Source organism: Eurosta solidaginis, chromosome 1 (assembly GCF_040869045.1).
Source record: "Eurosta solidaginis isolate ZX-2024a chromosome 1, ASM4086904v1, whole genome shotgun sequence".
Lineage (NCBI taxonomy): Eukaryota > Metazoa > Arthropoda > Insecta > Diptera > Tephritidae > Eurosta > Eurosta solidaginis.
This window is the reverse complement of record NC_090319.1, coordinates 362,889,903-362,895,755: the sequence shown is the minus strand read 5'-3', so window position 1 is coordinate 362,895,755 and position 5,853 is coordinate 362,889,903.

Sequence of the window (5,853 nt, the reverse complement as noted above, 5' to 3'; positions counted from 1 at the left end):
GGACGGACGGACGGACGGACGGACGGACGGACGGACGGACATGGCTCAATCAAATTTTTTTTCTATCCTGATTATTTTGATATATGGAAGTCTATATCTATCTCGATTCCTTTATATATGTACAACCAACCGTTATCCAATCAAACTTAATATACTCTGTGAGCTCTGCTCAACTGAGTATAAAAACATAGATTTCTATCATTAGAAGCAATTTAGATTTCATTAGAAGCAATCCGCTTCCCAAGGAAGTCGGTTCTATGTACCGGAGCGACTCGGGATTTTTCCCGACCAAGGACTGTTATTTCAGTGTAACCCTATTTACACTGCTACAAAACCAACATAGATTTCTATCATTATATGTATTATAGCAACGCTTCTCGTTCTGTTGTCAGCTTTAGATATAACTAAAATTGTATTAGAGTTATGAAGCTGATTAATAACTCTGCCAGGAAATTATCAACAAGTCTTACTTCTTTTGTGTCAATATGTGAAGACAGGAAACTTCCTTTTTATATAGATTCAATCAATGCAGTATTACTATATATAAAAAAGTATAAATATATCATTCGTCTGTATATTCAATCCACTAATGCTCCCTAGTGCCCATTCATTAACATGCATTGATGGCATATCCCTTACAAATGTGCGATAAAAATAATCCAAGCGCTTAATTGTAGTGAGATTTGGCCGTACATCAACTATACCAATCATGATGGAAACAACAAAAACAACAACCACGCTTGCATTGTTGGAGTCCGTACCGATATTGCCGTTAATTTCATTTTTTTGCCCTCATTGTGCTATGCCATGTCATGTTACGCTATGTAACCACGCCATACAGGTTTACGTGATGGCCACAATCACAACAGCACAACCGCCAAATCGGCTGAATAGCCTTACTTTCCTTCTTGGCTGAGTGAGCTTTCATTGGGTCACTCAACACTAGAATGGCGTACGTTACATTGCGTTAAGTTCACTTAAATGTGAATGAAATGTTTGCGAGATGCTGTGTGGGTGTGTGACTGTATGTGAGTGGATGTGGGGATTTGATTATCTTCTATTTTAGCCTAACATAGGTCTTGCTCACAAGTTCTCAAACCTTGTAACGCCTCGTGTGTGCATGGATAATGCTTAAGGTTAACTTTGAGCAAAAATGTTGAGAAATGCATACCAGCTTGATAAACACACATGCATGTGTACATACATATTCTTTATGTACATACATATGACTACATTAGTTATTGTTGTGATTCTTGTTTTTGTTTGTTTACATTGTTGTCCATGAGATTTCGCAAGCACATTGCTTACCTAATAGTCTGTGGTGTTTGGTTAATTGAATGGCTCACTGTTATATCACGTACATACATACATACATACATACATACAAAGACATTTTGATTGGCAAGTAAATCTACTAGCTGGTTATCCTCTTATTGCTGAGTAGTTGAAAGTCAATCGAGTGACTTCGATTAGCCGCTTTCACACTCACACACAGCCTTTGTTGAATTCGGTCTATTCAGTCTCTTAATCATTGGCATGAACGTGGCATTACACTCGGCATTACAACACATGTTTTGTGTCAATTTCGTCTGTAATATCGTCAGACATTTGTCATTTCATTTAAGTGTGTATGCTGCAATGCGTGAAACATCGTATGCTCCTAAGTTGTGTGCGTGTTGGATGAAAGGGTGAAATTGATATTTGAAAACATTTCGTGGCGATTAGGAGTTAGTAACGATGTCACTAAACGTTATGCCTGGTAACAAAGAAGTACCAAATTTTCTTATTAATGGTAAGATGAAGAAGGAATACCAGCTTAAGCTTTTCCTTCTTTATATGTGCAAGTGTAATGTGGGGCAGAATGTCTATCATTCTCTTTAGTTAAGCCTAGGTCTGCTAAACATTCGAGGAAATTTACTCAGACATTCCAAAAGTGGCTTGGTCAGAGCCGACTGTCTTCAACAATTTTTTATCTCTCTTCAACACTTTTTTATCTCCTCCACGCGCTGCAGGGTAGATTCTTTGCGTTGAGATAAAGAAGTATCACCAAGTAATATTTTTTAATTGTTGATACATAAACATCTCAGGTCACACTATAGGTAAAACGTAAATGCAAGCGTATGCTACAAAGTGAAAGGATAATCGTAAATGCAGGTTTGATGTGGGGTATTGGTACGCTTTATGGAATGCAGGAAAGGACAGGGAGGACAGGAAAGGAAAGAAAAGGAAAAAAGGAAGGAAATAAAAGAAAAAAAGGATAGGAAAGAAAAGGTAAGAAAAGTAAGGAAAAAGAAAGGAAAGGAAAGGAAAGGAAAGAAAAGATAAGAAAACTAAAAGAAAAGAATATAAAGGAAAAGAAAAGAAAAAAGGAAAGAACATAAAGAAAAAGAAAAAAGGAAAAGAAATAAGGAAATGGAAAGATAAGCAATGGAAAAAAAGAAAAAAAAGAAAAGAAAAGAACATAAAGGAAAAGAAAAAAGAAAAAAAGGTAATGGTAAGAAAAGCAATGGAAAAGAAAAAAATAAAAGAAAAGAAAAGAAAAAACAACAAGTTATGGTGTCTAAGTTCGGGTGTAACCGAACATTATATACTCAGCGTGAGCTTCAATTGTACATTTCATTTCAGATAAATTACTTTTCTACAAAACAAATGGCACCGCCCGTTTAAAAAAATGTCTCCCCATTTCCTCTTACAATAAAACTTAATAAGTGAAATATCATTGATTGAAAACTATTTTTTGCTAAGTTATAGCTTATTATTTTCGTCCACGACCCTTTTAAAAATCTTTTATATAAAAGTGGGCGTGGCCCTTAACTGATTTCGTAAATTTTTCTTCAAAGTATTCCATATCGTAAAGGCAACCCCTCTGCCGAGTTTTGTTACGATAGGTTTAAAGATTTTTGATTTATGATTAATAATATTTGTAAAATTGATTTTATCACAAGTGAGCGGTGCCACGTCCATTTTAAAACAAATTTTTATCAAGAGTCTGAATATCAGTGCACTCGTCAACAATCTAGGTGTATTACTTACTAAATAATCAGGTTTTTTGTGTTTTCCAAAATGGTATATAAATAAAAAGTGGGTCTGGTTATCATCCTATTGCGCTCATTTTCAATACCAATCTATTCTGGGTCCAGATAAGCTCGTGTACCAAATTTGGTGAAGATATCTCAATATTTACTCAAGTTATCGTGTTATCGGACAGACGAACGGACGGACTGACGGGCATGGCTCAATCAAATTTTTTTTCGATACTGATGATTTTGATATATGGAAGTATATATCTATCTCGATTCCTTTATACCTGCACAACCAACGGTTATCCAATCAAAGTTAATATACTTTGTGTGCAAGCACTTTGAGTATAAAAAAGTAAAGGAAAGAAAAGGAAAGGAAAGAATGGAATCGAAAAGAAAAAAAGCGAAACCGAACCCGGAACCCATGCCGGAACCGAACCCGATATCCGAACCGAACTCGGAATCGAATCCGAACGCGGACGCCGATTTATCAATTATTAGTTTTCAACGGTCCGTTATAGAGATTTATCGGTTTTCTATAAGCTGCTACCGATGAGGCAAAGTTGTTATCAAAATGTTATAAATCATTTATCGGCAACGAGTTAGCGGTTTGTTATCGAAAGGTTATCGACTAGGTATTGGAAAGTTATCGATATGTTGTCAGAAAGTTATCGGTGTTTCATGAAAGAGATATCGATAAGAAATAAATTAAATACAAGGTCGAACTTCTGTTCCAATTCGCGTCCTGCTCCTTTTTAATTTTTCCTTAAAATTTCACGTCAAACCACTGTGGAGAGCGACGACGCTTAGAAACACTTTTTTCCAATTGAAAAAACTTGTTTCTAAATTTTTAATATTGCCATCACACCATTTCGATACAACTTAACTCTAAAATCGATGACTCATTTCTAATCCGGCTATAAAAAGCCGATGACTCGGCGATAATTATTCGCTGTCGATAACAATTATCAGTTACTACAGATAAGGTAATTGTTTCTGGGGAAGCTGTCTCTGTACTGGTTTAACTTCAACTCGTGGGAGCGCTCGTGTTAAAAAACATTAGTTTTCTTACACACCGAACTTTACGAATACCTGGTACTCGCTCATTTTTTTTAATGTCGTGATTTCTATATGCTACGAGCATCAGTAAGGCTGCCTTAATGCCTTAACGACAGTTTCTGCGAAAGTCTTAAATCACTTTTTGTTATATCTGTTTCTCTTAAAAATGTATTTCTTTGTCCTACATTAAGCGAAATGTTGACGTTAAATGACTAAGAAAATTGATTTTATTTGCGAAGTCTGTGAATTTCCAGCAGGTTGAAAAAAAAAAAAGACATTTCAATTCAGATCAACGTAACAAAAATTAAAATAGTGAAAATGTACTTTTTAAGTGTGATTACATAAGAAACATATTTAACATTTTATTTTTTATTATTTATGTTATGACTCAATCATTTCTGCTTGCATAAGTTATGAACGATTAACTCCATTACGAACGCAATGGTGGCAATTAAACAACCAAAAAGCAAAGCGAAAAGTGCACCAGAAATATTTTCTAACGTCAATTTTTGCGGTGGTAATTTCTCTGCATGTCCGTAAGCCAACTTCAAAATAATTTCTTGAATTTGATGATCCAAGTACATTGAGGCACCCTGAAAATGAAGTTTTACCAATTGATGTTATAAATATTAATAATGTGAAAATTAAAATGTTTGGCTGTTCAAATGTTTATCTTTTGTAAATAAAGCCACAATGGTTGAATGCATTTGGACGACATTTGACGCATAGATAGCCGAAATATTGGGAGGATCTATGCAGTATTTGCATTTGCTACCTCAAATAGAAGAAGCGATGAAAAATATGTTCTGCAGTGCATGAACAGAGCATAGATTAGAGCCGCAATATACCAATTTGATAGCATTTCTAGGGCTCTACTATGAGCTACGTTGTGTTTGAGAGGGTAGCAAATAGCAGAATAAAAACGATATGGTATTTGTAGTGTTATTATTGTTGACATCCTGTTGGATCCATATTGGTTTGTTATCGACATGTTCGTTTTGTTATCAGAAAAGTACCGATTTGTTTGTTATTTAAAAAATATCGATTTTTTACCGAAATGTTATCGCGTTGTTATCGAAATAGTATTGATTTGTTATCGAAATAATATCGACGCGTTATAGAAAAAATATGGATTTGCTATCGATAATTTATCAATTTGTTATCAAAAATGATCGGTTTAACATGGATTTGTTGCTCAAAAAATATCGATTTTTTTAATGAAAAAGTACCGATAGGTTATCAAAGGTATGCCGAAGAAGACCAATAAACAATGCCGAAGATCTGTACTTTTCCCTTCATTTAATTGACGGTTTCTAACACCAGTGCCTAATCCAATTATAACTTTCATTTGCGCTGGCTAGGCCATGTTATGCGAATGAAAGATGATACTCCGGCGCAACTTGTTGGACGGCCATAACCGCTAAGTAAGTAAGTTCATATATTTTCTCGAAGACACTTAAAGTTTTTGAGATATTCAAACCTTAAAGTGCAAAAAAAGTTTTTTGATACACGCCGATATCAGACCTATAAATCGTTCAAAATAAATGCACAGCACGCCCATAAACCGTCGATGACAAACCTAGCGGTTGTCGTCAATTCCTTTCCTTTACCCCAATTTCCGTTTTATTTTTCTTCTGCTTTTTTCCTTTTAATATACCGGCATCGGTTTCTTGAATTGTTATTTGATATCTCTGCTCAAATCCGAAAGATAACTCTTCTCCTTCTTGATATCTACTTATGCTTTCTAAATGACTAAATGAGCTCATCTTCTCAC